We start from the raw sequence: 20,091 nt of genomic DNA, 5'->3' as shown, positions 1-20,091 counted from the left end.
TCCTGCTGCTGGATATCTGTGTCTTTTCCTGCTGCTGCTGTATTCCAGCTCCTGCTGCTGCTGTATTCCTTTGGCTGTTTCTACTGCTGCTGTATTCCTGTTGCTGTTCCTGCTGCTCCTGTATTCCTGTGGCTGTTCCTGCTGCTGCTGTATTCCTGTCACTGTTCCTGTTGCTGCTGTATTCCTGTGGCTTTTCCTACTGCTGCTGTATTCCTGTGGCGGTTCCTGCTGCTGCTGCATATCTGTGGCTGTTCCTGCTATTGCTATGTTCCTGTGGCTGCTCCTGCTGCTGCTGTATTCCTGTGGCTATTTCTGCTGCTGTTGTATTACTGTCGCTGTTCTTGCTGCTGCTGCATATCTGTGGCCCATCCTGCAGCTGTATTCCTGTTGCCGTTTCTGCTGCTATTGTATTCCTGTGGCTGTTCCTGCTGCTGCTGTATTCCTGTCACGGTTCCCCATGCTTGTGCATTTCTGTGGCTTTTCCTGCTGCTGCTTTATTCCAGTGGCTATTCCTGCTGCTACTGCATTCCTGTGGCTGTTCCTCCTGCTGCTGTATTCCCGCGGCTGTTCCTGCTGCTGCAGTATTCCTGTGGCTATTCCTGCTGCTGCTGTATTCCAGTGGCTGTTCCTGCTGCTGGATACCTGTGGCTTTTCCTGCTGCTGCTGTATTGAAGCTCCTGCTGCTGCTGTATTCCCTTGGCTGTTCCTGCCGCTGCTGTATTCCTTTGGCTGTTTCTACTGCTGCTGTAATCCTGTTGCTGTTCCTGCTTCTGCTGCATTCCTGTGGCTGTTCCTGCTGCTGCTGTATTCCTGTCACTGTTCCTGTTGCTGCTGTATTCCTGTGGCTGTTCCTCCTGCTGCTGTATTCCTGTGGTGGTTACTGCTGCTGCTGCATATCTGTTGCTGTTCCTGCTATTGTTACATTCCTGTGGCTGCTCCTGCTGCTGCTGTATTCCTGTGGCTATTTCTGCTGCTGTTGTATTACTGTGGCTGTTCCTGCTGCTGCTGCATATCTGTGGCGGATCCTGTTGCTGTATTCCTGTGGCCGTTTCTGCTGCTATTGTACTCCTGTGGCTGTTCCTGCTGATGCTTTATTCCTGTCACGGTTCCTGCTGCTGCTGCATTTCTGTGGCTCTTCCTGCTGCTGTTGTATTCCTGTGGCTGTTCCTGATGCTGCTGTGTTCCTGTGGCTCTTCCTGATACTGCTGTATTCCTTTGGCTTTTCCTGGTGCTGCTGTATTCCTGTGGCTGTTCCTGCTGCTGCTGTATTCCTGTGGCTGATCCTGCTACTGCTGTATTTCTGTGGCTGTTTGTGATGCTGCTGTATTCCTGTGGCTGTTCCTGCTGCTGCTATATTCCTGTTGCTATTCCCATGGCTGCTATATTCCGGTGGCTGATCCTGCTGCTGTTGTAATCCTGCGGCTTTTCCTGCTGCTGCTGCTGTATTCCTGTGGCTGTTCCTGCTGCTGCTGCATATCTGTGGCTGATGCTTCTGCTGCTGTATTCCTGTAGCTGTTCCTCCTGCTGCCGAATTCCTGAAGCTGTTCCTGCTGCTGCTGTATTCCTGTGCCTGTTACTTCTGCTGCTGTATTCCTTTGGCTGTTCATGCTGCTGCTGCATTCCTATGGCTGTTCCTGCTGCTGCTGCATATTTGTGGCTGTTCCTGCTGCTTTGTTCCTGTAGCTGATGCTGCTGCAACTGTATTCCTGTGGCTGTTCCTGCTACTGCTGTATTCCTGTGACTGTTCCTCCAGCTGCTGTATTCCTGTGGCAGTTCCTGCTGCTGCTGCATATCTGTGGATGTTCCTGCTATTGCTATATTCCTTTGGCTGCTCCTGCTGCTGCTGTATTCCTGTGGCTATTTCTGCTGCTGTTGTATTACTGTGGCTGTTCCTGCTGCTGCTGCATAACTATGGCGGACCCTGCTGCTGTATTCCTCTTGCCGTTTCTGCTGCTATTGGATTCCCGTGGCTGTTCCTGCTGCTGCTGTATGCCTGTCACGGTTCCTGGTGCTTCTGCATTTCTGTGGCTCTTCCTGCTGCTGCTGCATTCCTGTGGCTGTTCCTGCTGCTTCTGTGTTCCTGTGGCTCTTCGTGATACTGCTGTATTCCTGTGGGTTTTCCTGGTGCTGCTGTATTCCTGTGGCTGTTCCTGCTGCTGCTGTGTTCTTGTCACTGTTCCTGCTGCTGCTGCTGTATTCCTGTGCCTATTCCTGCTGCTGTTGTATTCCTGTGGCAGTTCCTGCTGCTGCTGTATTCCAGTGGCTGTTCCTGCTGCTACTGCATTCCTGTGGCTGTTCTTCCTGCTGCTGTATTCCTGTGGCAGTTCCTGCTGCTGCTGTATTCCTGTCACTGTTCCTGTTGCTGCTGTATTCCTGTGGCTTTTCCTACTGCTGCTGTATTCCTGTGGCGGTTCCTGCTGCTGCTGCATATCTGTGGCTGTTCCTGCTATTGCTATGTTCCTGTGGCTGCTCCTGCTGCTGCTGTATTCCTGTGGCTATTTCTGCTGCTGTTGTATTACTGTCGCTGTTCTTGCTGCTGATGCATATCTGTGGCCATTCCTGCAGCTGTATTCCTGTTGCCGTTTCTGCTGCTATTGTATTCCTGTGGCTGTTCCTGCTGCTGCTGTATTCCTGTCACGGTTCCCCATGCTTGTGCATTTCTGTGGCTTTTCCTGCTGCTGCTGTATTCCTGTGGCTGTTCCTGCTTCTGCTGTGTTCCTGTGGATCTTCCAGATACTGCTGTATTCCTGTGGCTTTTCCTTGGGCTGCTGTATTCCTGAGGCTGTTCCTGCTGCTGCTGTGTTCCTGTCACTGTTCCTGCTGCTGCTGCTGTATTCCTGTGCCTATTCCTGCTGCTGATGTATTCCTGTGGCTGTTCCTGCTGCTGTGTTCGTGTGGCTGTTCCTACTGCTGCTGCTGCATATCTGTGGCATTCCTGCTGCTGCTGCATTCCTGTGGCAGGTCCTGCTGCTGCTGTATTCCAGTGGCTATTGCTGCTGCTACTGCATTCCTGTGGCTGTTCCTACTGCTGCTGTATTCCCGCGGCTGTTCCTGCTGCTGCGGTATTCCTGTGGCTATTCCTGCTGCTGCTGTATTCCAGTGGCTGTTCCTGCTTTTGGATACATGTGGCTTTTCCTGCTGCTGCTGTATTCCAGCTCCTGCTGCTGCTGTATTCCCTTGGCTGTTCCTGCCGCTGCTGTATTCCTTTGGCTGTTTCTACTGCTGCTGTAATCCTGTTGCTGTTCCTGCTGGTGCTGCATTCCTGTGGCTGTTCCTGCTGCTGCTGTATTCTGTCACTGTTCCTGTTGTTGCTGTATTCCTGTGGCTGTTCCTCCTGCTGCTGTATTCCTGTGGTGGTTACTGCTGCTGCTGCATATCTGTGGCTGTTCCTGCTATTGTTACATTCCTGTGGCAGCTCCTGCTGCTGCTGTATTCCTGTGGCTATTTCTGCTGCTGTTGTATTACTGTGGCTGTTCCTGCTGCTGCTGCATATCTGTGGCGGATCCTGCTGCTGTATTCCTGTTGCCGTTTCTGCTGCTATTGTACTCCTGTGGCTGTTCCTGCTGCTGCTTTATTCCTGTCATGGTTCCTGCTGCTGCTGCATTTCTGTGGCTCTTCCTGCTGCTGTTGTATTCCTGTGGCTGTTCCTGATGCTGCTGTGTTCCTGTGGCTCTTCCTGATACTGCTGTATTCCTTTGGCTTTTCCTGGTGCTGCTGTATTCCTGTGGCTGTTCCTGCTGCTGCTGTATTCCTGTGGCTGATCCTGCTACTGCTTTATTTCTGTGGCTGTTCGTGCTGCAGCTGCATTCCTGTGGCTGTTCCTGCTGCTGCTATATTCCTGTTGCTATTCCCATGGCTGCTATATTCCGGTGGCTGATCCTGCTGCTGTTGTAATCCTGCGGCTATTCCTGCTGCTGCTGCTGTATTCCTGTGTCTGTTCCTGCTGCTGCTGCATATCTGTGGCTGATCCTTCTGCTGCTGTATTCCTGTAGCTGTTCCTCCTGCTGCCGAATTCCTGAAGCTGTTCCTGCTGCTGCTGTATTCCTGTGCCTGGTCCTTCTGCTGCTGTATTCCTTTGGCTGTTCCTGCTTCTGCTGCATTCCTATGGCTGTTCCTGCTGCTGCTGCATATTTGTGGCTGTTCCTGCTGCTTTGTTCCTGTTGCTGATGCTGCTGCAACTGTATTCCTGTGGCTGTTCCTGCTACTGCTGTATTCCTGTGACTGTTCCTCCAGCTGCTGTATTACTGTGGCGGTTCCTGCTGCTGCTGCATATCTGTGGATGTTCCTGCTATTGCTATATTCCTGTGGCTGCTCCTGCTGCTGCTGTATTCCTGTGGCTATTTCTGCTGCTGTTGTATTACTGTGGCTGTTCCTGCTGCTGCTGCATAACTATGGCGGACCCTGCTGCTGTATTCCTCTTGCCGTTTCTGCTGCTATTGGATTCCTGTGGCTGTTCCTGCTGCTGCTGTATGCCTGTCACGTTTCCTGCTGCTTCTGCATTTCTGTGGCTCTTCCTGCTGCTGCTGTATTCCTGTGGCTGTTCCTGCTGCTGCTGTGTTCCTGTGGCTCTTCGTGATACTGCTGTATTCCTGTGGCTTTTCCTGGTGCTGCTGTATTCCTGTGGCTGTTCCTGCTGCTGCTGTATTCCTGTGGCTGATCCTGCTACTGCTGTATTCCTGTGGCTATTCCTGCTGCTGCTGTATTCCAGTGGCTGTTCCTGCTGCTGGATACCTGTGGCTTTTCCTGCTGCTGCTGTATTGAAGCTCCTGCTGCTGCTGTGTTCTTGTCACTGTTCCTGCTGCTGCTGCTGTATTCCTGTGCCTATTCCTGCTGCTGATGTATTCCTGTGGCTGTTCCTGCTGCTGTGTTCCTGTGGCTGTTCCTACTGCTGCTGCTGCATATCTGTGGCATTCCTGCTGCTGCTGCATTCCTGTGGCAGTTCCTGCTGCTGCTGTATTCCAGTGGCTATTGCTGCTGCTACTGCATTCCTGTGGCTGTTCCTACTGCTGCTGTATTCCCGCGGCTGTTCCTGCTGCTGCTGTATTCCTGTCACGGTTCCCCATGCTTGTGCATTTCTGTGGCTTTTCCTGCTGCTGCTGTATTCCAGTGGCTATTCCTGCTGCTACTGCATTCCTGTGGCTGTTCCTCCTGCTGCTGTATTCCCGCGGCTGTTCCTGCTGCTGCAGTATTCCTGTGGCTATTCCTGCTGCTGCTGTATTCCAGTGGCTGTTCCTGCTGCTGGATACCTGTGGCTTTTCCTGCTGCTGCTGTATTGAAGCTCCTGCTGCTGCTGTATTCCCTTGGCTGTTCCTGCCGCTGCTGTATTCCTTTGGCTGTTTCTACTGCTGCTGTAATCCTGTTGCTGTTCCTGCTTCTGCTGCATTCCTGTGGCTGTTCCTCCTGCTGCTGTATTCCTGTCACTGTTCCTGTTGCTGCTGTATTCCTGTGCCTGTTCCTCCTGCTGCTGTATTCCTGCGGTGGTTACTGCTGCTGCTGCATATCTGTGGCTGTTCCTGCTATTGTTACATTCCTGTGGCTGCTCCTGCTGCTGCTGTATTCCTGTGGCTATTTCTGCTGCTGTTGTATTACTGTGGCTGTTCCTGCTGCTGCTGCATATCTGTGGCGGATCCTGTTGCTGTATTCCTGTGGCCATTTCTGCTGCTATTGTACTCCTGTGGCTGTTCCTGCTGCTGCTTTATTCCTGTCACGGTTCCTGCTGCTGCTGCATTTCTGTGGCTCTTCCTGCTGCTGTTGTATTCCTGTGGCTGTTCCTGATGCTGCTGTGTTCCTGTGGCTCTTCCTGATACTGCTGTATTCCTTTGGCTTTTCCTGGTGCTGCTGTATTCCTGTGGCTGTTCCTGCTGCTGCTGTATTCCTGTGGCTGATCCTGCTACTGCTGTATTTCTGTGGCTGTTTGTGATGCTGCTGTATTCCTGTGGCTGTTCCTGCTGCTGCAAAATATCTGTGGCTGATCCTTCTGCTGCTGTATTCCTGTAGCTGTTCCTGCTGCTGCTGAATTCCTGTGGCTGTTCCTGCTGCTGCTGTATTCCTGTGGCTGGTCATTCTGCTGTTGTATTCGTGTGGCTGTTCCTGCTCCTGCTGCTTTCCTGTGGCTTTTCCTGCTGCTGCTATATTCCTGTTGCTATTCCCATGGCTGCTATATTCCCGTGGCTGATCCTGCTGCTGCTGTATTCCTTTGGCTGGTCCTTCTGCTGTTGTATTCGTGTGGCTGATCCTGCTCCTGCTGCTGTATTCCTGTGGCTGTTCCTGCTGCAGCTGCATTCCTGTGGCTGTTCCTGCTGCTGCTATATTCCTGTTGCTATTCCCATGGCTGCTATATTCCGGTGGCTGATCCTGCTGCTGTTGTAATCCTGCGGCTTTTCCTGCTGCTGCTGCTGTATTCCTGTGGCTGTTCCTGCTGCTGCTGCATATCTGTGGCTGATCCTTCTGCTGCTGTATTCCTGTAGCTGTTCCTCCTGCTGCCGAATTCCTGAAGCTGTTCCTGCTGCTGCTGTATTCCTGTGCCTGTTACTTCTGTTGCTGTATTCCTTTGGCTGTTCATGCTACTGCTGCATTCCTATGGCTGTTCCTGCTGCTGCTGCATATTTGTGGCTGTTCCTGCTGCTTTGTTCCTGTAGCTGATGCTGCTGCAACTGTATTCCTGTGGCTGTTCCTGCTACTGCTGTATTCCTGTGACTGTTCCTCCAGCTGCTGTATTCCTGTGGCAGTTCCTGCTGCTGCTGCATATCTGTGGATGTTCCTGCTATTGCTATATTCCTTTGGCTGCTCCTGCTGCTGCTGTATTCCTGTGGCTATTTCTGCTGCTGTTGTATTACTGTGGCTGTTCCTGCTGCTGCTGCATAACTATGGCGGACCCTGCTGCTGTATTCCTCTTGCCGTTTCTGCTGCTATTGGATTCCCGTGGCTGTTCCTGCTGCTGCTGTATGCCTGTCACGGTTCCTGCTGCTTCTGCATTTCTGTGGATCTACCTGCTGCTGTTGTATTCCTGTGGCTGTTCCTGCTGCTGCTGTGTTCCTGTGGCTCTTCGTGATACTGCTGTATTCCTGTGGGTTTTCCTGGTGCTGCTGTATTCCTGTGGCTGTTCCTGCTGCTGCTGTGTTCTTGTCACTGTTCCTGCTGCTGCTGCTGTATTCCTGTGCCTATTCCTGCTGCTGTTGTATTCCTGTGGCAGTTCCTGCTGCTGTGTATTCCAGTGGCTGTTCCTGCTGCTACTGCATTCCTGTGGCTGTTCTTCCTGCTGCTGTATTCCTGTGGCCGTTCCTGCTGCTGCTGTATTCCTGTGGCTGTTCCTGCTGCTACTGCATTCCTCTGGCTGTTCCTCCTGCTGCTGTATTCCCGTGGCTGTTCCTCCTGCTGCTGTATTCCCGTGGCTAACCCTGCTGCTGCGGTATTTCTGTGGCTATTCCTGCTGCTGCTGTATTCCAGTGGCTGTTCCTGCTGCTGGATATCTGTGTCTTTTCCTGCTGCTGCTGTATTCCAGCTCCTGCTGCTGCTGTATTCCTGTGGCTGTTCCTGCTGCTGCTGTATTCCTTTGGATGTTTCTACTGCTGCTGTATTCCTGTTGCTGTCCTGCCGCTCCTGTATTCCTGTGGCTGTTCCTGCTGCTGCTGTATTCCTGTCACTGTTCCTGTTGCTGCTGTATTCCTGTGGCTTTTCCTACTGCTGCTGTATTCCTGTGGCGGTTCCTGCTGCTGCTGCATATCTGTGGCTGTTCCTGCTATTGCTATGTTCCTGTGGCTGCTCCTGCTGCTGCTGTATTCCTGTGGCTATTTCTGCTGCTGTTGTATTACTGTCGCTGTTCTTGCTGCTGCTGCATATCTGTGGCAATTCCTGCAGCTGTATTCCTGTTGCCGTTTCTGCTGCTATTGTATTCCTGTGGCTGTTCCTGCTGCTGCTGTATTCCTGTCACGGTTCCCCATGCTTGTGCATTTCTGTCTTTTCCTGCTGCTGCTGTATTCCTGTGGCTGTTCCTGCTTCTGCTGTGTTCCTGTGGATCTTCCAGATACTGCTGTATTCCTGTGGCTTTTCCTTGGGCTGCTGTATTCCTGAGGCTGTTCCTGCTGCTGCTGTGTTCCTGTCACTGTTCCTGCTGCTGCTGCTGTATTCCTGTGCCTATTCCTGCTGCTGATGTATTCCTGTGGCTGTTCCTGCTGCTGTGTTCCTGTGGCTTTTCCTACTGCTGCTGCTGCATATCTGTGGCATTCCTGCTGCTGCTGCATTCCTGTGGCAGTTCCTGCTGCTGCTGTATTCCAGTGGCTATTGCTGCTGCTACTGCATTCCTGTGGCTGTTCCTACTGCTGCTGTATTCCCGCGGCTGTTCCTGCTGCTGCGGTATTCCTGTGGCTATTCCTGCTGCTGCTGTATTCCAGTGGCTGTTCCTGCTTTTGGATACATGTGGCTTTTCCTGCTGCTGCTGTATTCCAGCTCCTGCTGCTGCTGTATTCCCTTGGCTGTTCATGCCGCTGCTGTATTCCTTTGGCTGTTTCTACTGCTGCTGTAATCCTGTTGCTGTTCCTGCTGGTGCTGCATTCCTGTGGCTTTTCCTGCTGCTGCTGTATTCTGTCACTGTTCCTGTTGTTGCTGTATTCCTGTGGCTGTTCCTCCTGCTGCTGTATTCCTGTGGTGGTTACTGCTGCTGCTGCATATCTGTGGCTGTTCCTGCTATTGTTACATTCCTGTGGCAGCTCCTGCTGCTGCTGTATTCCTGTGGCTATTTCTGCTGCTGTTGTATTACTGTGGCTGTTCCTGCTGCTGCTGCATATCTGTGGAAGATCCTGCTGCTGTATTCCTGTTGCCGTTTCTGCTGCTATTGTACTCCTGTGGCTGTTCCTGCTGCTGCTTTCTTCCTGTCACGGTTCCTGCTGCTGCTGCATTTCTGTGGCTCTTCCTGCTGCTGTTGTATTCCTGTGGCTGTTCCTGATGCTGCTGTGTTCCTGTGGCTCTTCCTGATACTGCTGTATTCCTTTGGCTTTTCCTGGTGCTGCTGTATTCCTGTGGCTGTTCCTGCTGCTGCTGTATTCCTGTGGCTGATCCTGCTACTGCTGTATTTCTGTGGCTGTTCGTGCTGCAGCTGCATTCCTGTGGCCGTTCCTGCTGCTGCTATATTCCTGTTGCTATTCCCCTGGCTGCTATATTCCGGTGGCTGATCCTGCTGCTGTTGTAATCCTGCGGCTATTCCTGCTGCTGCTGCTGTATTCCTGTGTCTGTTCCTGCTGCTGCTGCATATCTGTGGCTTATCCTTCTGCTGCTGTATTCCTGTAGCTGTTCCTCCTGCTGCCGAATTCCTGAAGCTGTTCCTGCTGCTGCTGTATTCCTGTGCCTGGTCCTTCTGCTGCTGTATTCCTTTGGCTGTTCCTGCTTCTGCTGCATTCCTATGGCTGTTCCTGCTGCTGCTGCATATTTGTGGCTGTTCCTGCTGCTTTGTTCCTGTTGCTGATGCTGCTGCAACTGTATTCCTGTGGCTGTTCCTGCTGCTGTGTTCCTGTGGCTGTTCCTACTGCTGCTGCTGCATATCTGTGGCATTCCTGCTGTTGCTTCATTCCTGTCACGGTTCCTGCTGCTGCTGCATTTCTGTGGCTCTTCCTGCTGCTGTTGTATTCCTGTGGCTGTTCCTGATGCTGCTGTGTTCCTGTGGCTCTTCCTGATACTGCTGTATTCCTTTGGCTTTTCCTGGTGCTGCTGTATTCCTGTGGCTGTTCCTGCTGCTGCTGTATTCCTGTGGCTGATCCTGCTACTGCTGTATTCCTGTGGCTATTCCTGCTGCTGCTGTATTCCAGTGGCTGTTCCTGCTGCTGGATACCTGTGGCTTTTCCTGCTGCTGCTGTATTGAAGCTCCTGCTGCTGCTGTATTCCCTTGGCTGTTCCTGCCGCTGCTGTATTCCTTTGGCTGTTTCTACTGCTGCTGTAATCCTGTTGCTGTTCCTGCTTCTGCTGCATTCCTGTGGCTGTTCCTGCTGCTGCTGTATTCCTGTCACTGTTCCTGTTGCTGCTGTATTCCTGTGGCTGTTCCTCCTGCTGCTGTATTCCTGTGGTGGTTACTGCTGCTGCTGCATATCTGTGGCTGTTCCTGCTTTTGTTACATTCCTGTGGCTGCTCCTGCTGCTGCTGTATTCCTGTGGCTATTTCTGCTGCTGTTGTATTACTGTGGCTGTTCCTGCTGCTGCTGCATATCTGTGGCGGATCCTGCTGCTGTATTCCTGTGGCCGTTTCTGCTGCTATTGTACTCCTGTGGCTGTTCCTGCTGCTGCTTTATTCCTGTCACGGTTCCTGCTGCTGCTGCATTTCTGTGGCTCTTCCTGCTGCTGTTGTATTCCTGTGGCTGTTCCTGATGCTGCTGTGTTCCTGTGGTTCTTCCTGATACTGCTGTATTCCTTTGGCTTTTCCTGGTGCTGCTGTATTCCTGTGGCTGTTCCTGCTGCTGCTGTATTCCTGTGGCTGATCCTGCTACTGCTGTATTTCTGTGGCTGTTTGTGATGCTGCTGTATTCCTGTGGCTGTTCCTGAGCTGCAGCATATCTGTGGCTGATCCTTCTGCTGCTGTATTCCTGTAGCTGTTCCTGCTGCTGCTGAATTCCTGTGGCTGTTCCTGCTGCTGCTGTATTCCTGTGGCTGGTCATTCTGCTGTTGTATTCGTGTGGCTGTTCCTGCTCCTGCTGCTTTCCTGTGGCTTTTCCTGCTGCTGCTATATTCCTGTTGCTATTCCCATGGCTGCTATATTCCCGTGGCTGATCCTGCTGCTGCTGTATTCCTTTGGCTGGTCCTTCTGCTGTTGTATTCGTGTGGCTGATCCTGCTCCTGCTGCTGTATTCCTGTGGCTGTTCCTGCTGCAGCTGCATTCCTGTGGCTGTTCCTGCTGCTGCTATATTCCTGTTGCTATTCCCATGGCTGCTATATTCCGGTGGCTGATCCTGCTGCTGTTGTAATCCTGCGGCTTTTCCTGCTGCTGCTGCTGTATTCCTGTGGCTGTTCCTGCTGCTGCTGCATATCTGTGGCTGATCCTTCTGCTGCTGTATTCCTGTAGCTGTTCCTCCTGCTGCCGAATTCCTGAAGCTGTTCCTGCTGCTGCTGTATTCCTGTGCCTGTTACTTCTGTTGCTGTATTCCTTTGGCTGTTCATGCTACTGCTGCATTCCTATGGCTGTTCCTGCTGCTGCTGCATATTTGTGGCTGTTCCTGCTGCTTTGTTCCTGTAGCTGATGCTGCTGCAACTGTATTCCTGTGGCTGTTCCTGCTACTGCTGTATTCCTGTGACTGTTCCTCCAGCTGCTGTATTCCTGTGGCAGTTCCTGCTGCTGCTGCATATCTGTGGATGTTCCTGCTATTGCTATATTCCTTTGGCTGCTCCTGCTGCTGCTGTATTCCTGTGGCTATTTCTGCTGCTGTTGTATTACTGTGGCTGTTCCTGCTGCTGCTGCATAACTATGGCGGACCCTGCTGCTGTATTCCTCTTGCCGTTTCTGCTGCTATTGGATTCCCGTGGCTGTTCCTGCTGCTGCTGTATGCCTGTCACGGTTCCTGCTGCTTCTGCATTTCTGTGGCTCTACCTGCTGCTGTTGTATTCCTGTGGCTGTTCCTGCTGCTGCTGTGTTCCTGTGGCTCTTCGTGATACTGCTGTATTCCTGTGGGTTTTCCTGGTGCTGCTGTATTCCTGTGGCTGTTCCTGCTGCTGCTGTGTTCTTGTCACTGTTCCTGCTGCTGCTGCTGTATTCCTGTGCCTATTCCTGCTGCTGTTGTATTCCTGTGGCAGTTCCTGCTGCTGTGTATTCCAGTGGCTGTTCCTGCTGCTACTGCATTCCTGTGGCTGTTCTTCCTGCTGCTGTATTCCTGTGGCCGTTCCTGCTGCTGCTGTATTCCTGTGGCTGTTCCTGCTGCTACTGCATTCCTCTGGCTGTTCCTCCTGCTGCTGTATTCCCGTGGCTGTTCCTCCTGCTGCTGTATTCCCGTGGCTAACCCTGCTGCTGCGGTATTTCTGTGGCTATTCCTGCTGCTGCTGTATTCCAGTGGCTGTTCCTGCTGCTGGATATCTGTGTCTTTTCCTGCTGCTGCTGTATTCCAGCTCCTGCTGCTGCTGTATTCCTGTGGCTGTTCCTGCTGCTGCTGTATTCCTTTGGATGTTTCTACTGCTGCTGTATTCCTGTTGCTGTCCTGCCGCTCCTGTATTCCTGTGGCTGTTCCTGCTGCTGCTGTATTCCTGTCACTGTTCCTGTTGCTGCTGTATTCCTGTGGCTTTTCCTACTGCTGCTGTATTCCTGTGGCGGTTCCTGCTGCTGCTGCATATCTGTGGCTGTTCCTGCTATTGCTATGTTCCTGTGGCTGCTCCTGCTGCTGCTGTATTCCTGTGGCTATTTCTGCTGCTGTTGTATTACTGTCGCTGTTCTTGCTGCTGCTGCATATCTGTGGCAATTCCTGCAGCTGTATTCCTGTTGCCGTTTCTGCTGCTATTGTATTCCTGTGGCTGTTCCTGCTGCTGCTGTATTCCTGTCACGGTTCCCCATGCTTGTGCATTTCTGTCTTTTCCTGCTGCTGCTGTATTCCTGTGGCTGTTCCTGCTTCTGCTGTGTTCCTGTGGATCTTCCAGATACTGCTGTATTCCTGTGGCTTTTCCTTGGGCTGCTGTATTCCTGAGGCTGTTCCTGCTGCTGCTGTGTTCCTGTCACTGTTCCTGCTGCTGCTGCTGTATTCCTGTGCCTATTCCTGCTGCTGATGTATTCCTGTGGCTGTTCCTGCTGCTGTGTTCCTGTGGCTTTTCCTACTGCTGCTGCTGCATATCTGTGGCATTCCTGCTGCTGCTGCATTCCTGTGGCAGTTCCTGCTGCTGCTGTATTCCAGTGGCTATTGCTGCTGCTACTGCATTCCTGTGGCTGTTCCTACTGCTGCTGTATTCCCGCGGCTGTTCCTGCTGCTGCGGTATTCCTGTGGCTATTCCTGCTGCTGCTGTATTCCAGTGGCTGTTCCTGCTTTTGGATACATGTGGCTTTTCCTGCTGCTGCTGTATTCCAGCTCCTGCTGCTGCTGTATTCCCTTGGCTGTTCATGCCGCTGCTGTATTCCTTTGGCTGTTTCTACTGCTGCTGTAATCCTGTTGCTGTTCCTGCTGGTGCTGCATTCCTGTGGCTTTTCCTGCTGCTGCTGTATTCTGTCACTGTTCCTGTTGTTGCTGTATTCCTGTGGCTGTTCCTCCTGCTGCTGTATTCCTGTGGTGGTTACTGCTGCTGCTGCATATCTGTGGCTGTTCCTGCTATTGTTACATTCCTGTGGCAGCTCCTGCTGCTGCTGTATTCCTGTGGCTATTTCTGCTGCTGTTGTATTACTGTGGCTGTTCCTGCTGCTGCTGCATATCTGTGGAAGATCCTGCTGCTGTATTCCTGTTGCCGTTTCTGCTGCTATTGTACTCCTGTGGCTGTTCCTGCTGCTGCTTTCTTCCTGTCACGGTTCCTGCTGCTGCTGCATTTCTGTGGCTCTTCCTGCTGCTGTTGTATTCCTGTGGCTGTTCCTGATGCTGCTGTGTTCCTGTGGCTCTTCCTGATACTGCTGTATTCCTTTGGCTTTTCCTGGTGCTGCTGTATTCCTGTGGCTGTTCCTGCTGCTGCTGTATTCCTGTGGCTGATCCTGCTACTGCTGTATTTCTGTGGCTGTTCGTGCTGCAGCTGCATTCCTGTGGCCGTTCCTGCTGCTGCTATATTCCTGTTGCTATTCCCCTGGCTGCTATATTCCGGTGGCTGATCCTGCTGCTGTTGTAATCCTGCGGCTATTCCTGCTGCTGCTGCTGTATTCCTGTGTCTGTTCCTGCTGCTGCTGCATATCTGTGGCTTATCCTTCTGCTGCTGTATTCCTGTAGCTGTTCCTCCTGCTGCCGAATTCCTGAAGCTGTTCCTGCTGCTGCTGTATTCCTGTGCCTGGTCCTTCTGCTGCTGTATTCCTTTGGCTGTTCCTGCTTCTGCTGCATTCCTATGGCTGTTCCTGCTGCTGCTGCATATTTGTGGCTGTTCCTGCTGCTTTGTTCCTGTTGCTGATGCTGCTGCAACTGTATTCCTGTGGCTGTTCCTGCTGCTGTGTTCCTGTGGCTGTTCCTACTGCTGCTGCTGCATATCTGTGGCATTCCTGCTGTTGCTTCATTCCTGTCACGGTTCCTGCTGCTGCTGCATTTCTGTGGCTCTTCCTGCTGCTGTTGTATTCCTGTGGCTGTTCCTGATGCTGCTGTGTTCCTGTGGCTCTTCCTGATACTGCTGTATTCCTTTGGCTTTTCCTGGTGCTGCTGTATTCCTGTGGCTGTTCCTGCTGCTGCTGTATTCCTGTGGCTGATCCTGCTACTGCTGTATTCCTGTGGCTATTCCTGCTGCTGCTGTATTCCAGTGGCTGTTCCTGCTGCTGGATACCTGTGGCTTTTCCTGCTGCTGCTGTATTGAAGCTCCTGCTGCTGCTGTATTCCCTTGGCTGTTCCTGCCGCTGCTGTATTCCTTTGGCTGTTTCTACTGCTGCTGTAATCCTGTTGCTGTTCCTGCTTCTGCTGCATTCCTGTGGCTGTTCCTGCTGCTGCTGTATTCCTGTCACTGTTCCTGTTGCTGCTGTATTCCTGTGGCTGTTCCTCCTGCTGCTGTATTCCTGTGGTGGTTACTGCTGCTGCTGCATATCTGTGGCTGTTCCTGCTTTTGTTACATTCCTGTGGCTGCTCCTGCTGCTGCTGTATTCCTGTGGCTATTTCTGCTGCTGTTGTATTACTGTGGCTGTTCCTGCTGCTGCTGCATATCTGTGGCGGATCCTGCTGCTGTATTCCTGTGGCCGTTTCTGCTGCTATTGTACTCCTGTGGCTGTTCCTGCTGCTGCTTTATTCCTGTCACGGTTCCTGCTGCTGCTGCATTTCTGTGGCTCTTCCTGCTGCTGTTGTATTCCTGTGGCTGTTCCTGATGCTGCTGTGTTCCTGTGGTTCTTCCTGATACTGCTGTATTCCTTTGGCTTTTCCTGGTGCTGCTGTATTCCTGTGGCTGTTCCTGCTGCTGCTGTATTCCTGTGGCTGATCCTGCTACTGCTGTATTTCTGTGGCTGTTTGTGATGCTGCTGTATTCCTGTGGCTGTTCCTGAGCTGCAGCATATCTGTGGCTGATCCTTCTGCTGCTGTATTCCTGTAGCTGTTCCTGCTGCTGCTGAATTCCTGTGGCTGTTCCTGCTGCTGCTGTATTCCTGTGGCTGGTCATTCTGCTGTTGTATTCGTGTGGCTGTTCCTGCTCCTGCTGCTTTCCTGTGGCTTTTCCTGCTGCTGCTATATTCCTGTTGCTATTCCCATGGCTGCTATATTCCCGTGGCTGATCCTGCTGCTGCTGTATTCCTTTGGCTGGTCCTTCTGCTGTTGTATTCGTGTGGCTGATCCTGCTCCTGCTGCTGTATTCCTGTGGCTATTTCTGCTGCTGTTGTATTACTGTGGCTGTTCCAGCTGCTGCTGCATAACTATGGCGCACCCTGCTGCTGTATTCCTCTTGCCGTTTCTGCTGCTATTGGATTCCTGTGGCTGTTCCTGCTGCTGCTGTATGCCTGTCACGGTTCCTGCTGCTTCTGCATTTCTGTGGCTCTTCCTGCTGCTGCTGCATTCCTGTGGCTGTTCCTGCTGCTGCTGTGTTCCTGTGGCTCTTCGTGATACTGCTGTATTCCTGTGGGTTTTCCTGGTGCTGCTGTATTCCTGTGGCTGTTCCTGTTGCTGCTGTGTTCTTGTCACTGTTCCTGCTGCTGCTGCTGTATTCCTGTGCCTATTCCTGCTGCTGTTGTATTCCTGTGGCAGTTCCTGCTGCTGCTGTATTCCAGGGGCTATTCCTGCTGCTACTGCATTCCTGTGGCTGTTCCTCCTGCTGCTGTATTCCTGTGGCAGTTCCTGCTGCTGCTGTATTCCTGTGGCTGTTCCTGCTGCTACTGCATTCCTCTGGCTGTTCCTCCTGCTGCTGTATTCCCGTGGCTGTTCCTCCTGCTGCTGTATTCCCGTGGCTAATCCTGCTGCTGCGGTATTTCTGCGGCTATTCCTGCTGCTGCAGTATTCCAGTGGCTGTTCCTGCTGCTGGATATCTGTGTCTTTTCCTGCTGCTGCTGTATTCCAGCTCCTGCTGCTGCTGTATTCCTGTGGCTGTTCCTGCTGCTGCTGTATTCCTTTGGATGTTTCTACTGCTGCTGTATTCCTCTTGCTGTCCTGCTGCTCCTGTAATCCTGTGGCTGTTGCTGCTGCTGCTGTATTCCTGTCACTGTTCCTGTTGCTGCTGTATTCCTGTGGCTTTTCCTACTGCTGCTGTATTCCTGTGGCGGTTCCTGCTGCTGCTGCATATCTGTGGCTGTTCCTGCTGCTGCTGTATTCCTGTGGCTATTTCTGCTGCTGTTGTATTACTGTCGCTGTTCTTGCTGCTGCTGCATATATTGTGGCCATTCCTGCAGCTGTATTCCTGTTGCCGTTTCTGCTGCTATTGTATTCCTGTGGCTGTTCCTGCTGCTGCTGTATTCCTGTCATGGTTCCCCATGCTTGTGCATTTCTGTGGCTTTTCCTGCTGCTGCTGTATTCCTGTGGCTGTTCCTGCTTCTGCTGTGTTCCTGTGGATCTTCCAGATACTGCTGTATTCCTGTGGCTTTTCCTTGGGCTGCTGTATTCCTGAGGCTGTTCCTGCTGCTGCTGTGTTCCTGTCACTGTTCCTGCTTCTGCTGCTGTATTCCTGTGCCTATTCCTGCTGCTGATGTATTCCTGTGGCTGTTCCTGCTGCTGTGTTCCTATGGCTGTTCCTACTGCTGCTGCTGCATATCTGTGGCATTCCTGCTGCTGCTGCATTCCTGTGGCAGTTCCTGCTGCTGCTGTATTCCAGTGGCTATTGCTGCTGCTACTGCATTCCTGTGGCTGTTCCTACTGCTGCTGTATTCCCGCGGCTGTTCCTGCTGCTGCGGTATTCCTGTGGCTATTCCTGCTGCTGCTGTATTCCAGTGGCTGTTCCTGCTTTTGGATACATGTGGCTTTTCCTGCTGCTGCTGTATTCCAGCTCCTGCTGCTGCTGTATTCCCTTGGCTGTTCCTGCCGCTGCTGTATTCCTTTGGCTGTTTCTACTGCTGCTGTAATCCTGTTGCTGTTCCTGCTGGTGCTGCATTCCTGTGGCTGTTCCTGCTGCTGCTGTATTCTGTCACTGTTCCTGTTGTTGCTGTATTCCTGTGGCTGTTCCTCCTGCTGCTGTATTCCTGTGGTGGTTACTGCTGCTGCTGCATATCTGTGGCTGTTCCTGCTATTGTTACATTCCTGTGGCAGCTCCTGCTGCTGCTGTATTCCTGTGGCTATTTCTGCTGCTGTTGTATTACTGTGGCTGTTCCTGCTGCTGCTGCATATCTGTGGCGGATCCTGCTGCTGTATTCCTGTTGCCGTTTCTGCTGCTATTGTACTCCTGTGGCTGTTCCTGCTGCTGCTTTATTCCTGTCACGGTTCCTGCTGCTGCTGCATTTCTGTGGCTCTTCCTGCTGCTGTTGCATTCCTGTGGCTGTTCCTGATGCTGCTGTGTTCCTGTGGCTCTTCCTGATACTGCTGTATTCCTTTGGCTTTTCCTGGTGCTGCTGTATTCCTGTGGCTGTTCCTGCTGCTGCTGTATTCCTGTGGCTGATCCTGCTACTGCTGTATTTCTGTGGCTGTTCGTGCTGCAGCTGCATTCCTGTGGCTGTTCCTGCTGCTGCTATATTCCTGTTGCTATTCCCATGGCTGCGATATTCCGGTGGCTGATCCTGCTGCTGTTGTAATCCTGCGGCTTTTCCTGCTGCTGCTGCTGTATTCCTGTGGCTGTTCCTGCTGCTGCTGCATATCTGTGGCTGATCCTTCTGCTGCTGTATTCCTGTAGCTGTTCCTCCTGCTGCCGAATTCCTGAAGCTGTTCCTGCTGCTGCTGTATTCCTGTGCCTGGTACTTCTGCTGCTGTATTCCTTTGGCTGTTCATTCTGCTGCTGCATTCCTATGGCTGTTCCTGCTGCTGCTGCATATTTGTGGCTGTTCCTGCTGCTTTGTTCCTGTAGCTGATGCTGCTGCAACTGTATTCCTGTGGCTGTTCCTGCTACTGCTGTATTCCTGTGACTGTTCCTCCAGCTGCTGTATTCCTGTGGCAGTTCCTGCTGCTGCTGCATATCTGTGGATGTTCCTGCTATTGCTATATTCCTTTGGCTGCTCCTGCTGCTGCTGTATTCCTGTGGCTATTTCTGCTGCTGTTGTATTACTGTGGCTGTTCCTGCTGCTGCTGCATAACTATGGCGGACCCTGCTGCTGTATTCCTCTTGCCGTTTCTGCTGCTATTGGATTCCTGTGGCTATTCCTGCTGCTGCTGTATGCCTGTCACGGTTCCTGCTGCTTCTGCATTTCTGTGGCTCTTCCTGCTGCTGCTGCATTCCTGTGGCTGTTCCTGCTGCTGCTGTGTTCCTGTGGCCCTTCGTGATACTGCTGTATTCCTGTGGGTTTTCCTGGTGCTGCTGTATTCCTGTGGCTGTTCCTGTTGCTGCTGTGTTCTTGTCACTGTTCCTGCTGCTGCTGCCGTATTCCTGTGCCTATTCCTGCTGCTGTTGTATTCCTGTGGCAGTTCCTGCTGCTGCTGTATTCCAGTGGCTGTTCCTGCTGCTACTGCATTCCTGTGGCTGTTCCTCCTGCTGCTGGATTCCTGTGGCAGTTCCTGCTGCTGCTGTATTCCTGTGGCTGTTCCTGCTGCTACTGCATTCCTCTGACTGTTCCTCCTGCTGCTGTATTCCCGTGGCTGTTCCTCCTGCTGCTGTATTCCCGTGGCTAATCCTGCTGCTGCGGTATTTCTCCGGCTATTCCTGCTGCTGCTGTATTCCAGTGGCTGTTCCTGCTGCTGGATATCTGTGTCTTTTCCTGCTGCTGCTGTATTCCAGCTCCTGCTGCTGCTGTATTCCTGTGGCTGTTCCTGCTGCTGCTTTATTCCTGTCACGGTTCCTGCTGCTGCTGCATTTCTGTGGCTCTTCCTGCTGCTGTTGTATTACTGTGGCTGTTCCTGATGCTGCTGTGTTCCTGTGGCTCTTCCTGATACTGCTGTATTCCTTTGGCTTTTCCTGGTGCTGCTGTATTCCTGTGGCTGTTCCTGCTGCTGCTGTATTCCTGTGGCTGATCCTGCTACTGCAGTATTTCTGTGGCTGTTCGTGCTGCTGCTGTATTCCTGTGGCTGTTCCTGCTGCTGCTGTATTCCTGTGGCTTTTCCTACTGCTGCTGTATTCCTGTGGCGGTTCCTGCTGCTGCTGCATATCTGTGGCTGTTCCTGCTATTGCTATGTTCCTGTGGCTGCTCCTGCTGCTGCTGTATTCCTGTGGCTATTTCTGCTGCTGTTGTATTACTGAAGCTGTTCTTGCTGCTGCTGCATATCTGTGGCCATTCCTGCAGCTGTATTCCTGTTGCCGTTTCTGCTGCTATTGTATTCCTGTGGCTGTTCCTGCTGCTGCTGTATTCCTGTCACGGTTCCCCATGCTTGTGCATTTCTGTGGCTTTTCCTGCTGCTGCTGTATTCCTGTGGCTGTTCCTGCTTCTGCTGTGTTCCTGTGGATCTTCCAGATACTGCTGTATTCCTGTGGCTTTTCCTTGGGCTGCTGTATTCCTGAGGCTGTTCCTGCTCCTGCTGTGTTCCTGTCACTGTTCCTGCTGCTGCTGCTGTATTCCTGTGCCTATTCCTGCTGCTGATGTATTCCTGTGGCTGTTCCTGCTGCTGTGTTCCTGTGGCTGTTCCTACTGCTGCTGCTGCATATCTGTGGCATTCCTGCTGCTGCTGTATTCCTGTGGCACTTCCTGCTGCTGCTGTATTCCAGTGGCTATTGCTGCTGCTACTGCATTCCTGTGGCTGTTCCTACTGCTGCTGTATTCCCGCGGCTGTTCCTGCTGCTGCGGTATTCCTGTGGCTATTCCTGCTGCTGCTGTATTCCAGTGGCTGTTCCTGCTTTTGGATACATGTGGCTTTTCCTGCTGCTGCTGTATTCCAGCTCCTGCTGCTGCTGTATTCCCTTGGCTGTTCCTGCCGCTGCTGTATTCCTTTGGCTGTTTCTACTGCTGCTGTAATCCTGTTGCTGTTCCTGCTTGTGCTGCATTCCTGTG

Source organism: Carcharodon carcharias, chromosome 12, assembly GCF_017639515.1.
Source record: "Carcharodon carcharias isolate sCarCar2 chromosome 12, sCarCar2.pri, whole genome shotgun sequence".
Classification (NCBI taxonomy): domain Eukaryota; kingdom Metazoa; phylum Chordata; class Chondrichthyes; order Lamniformes; family Lamnidae; genus Carcharodon; species Carcharodon carcharias.
This window is presented reverse-complemented; position numbering follows the sequence as displayed.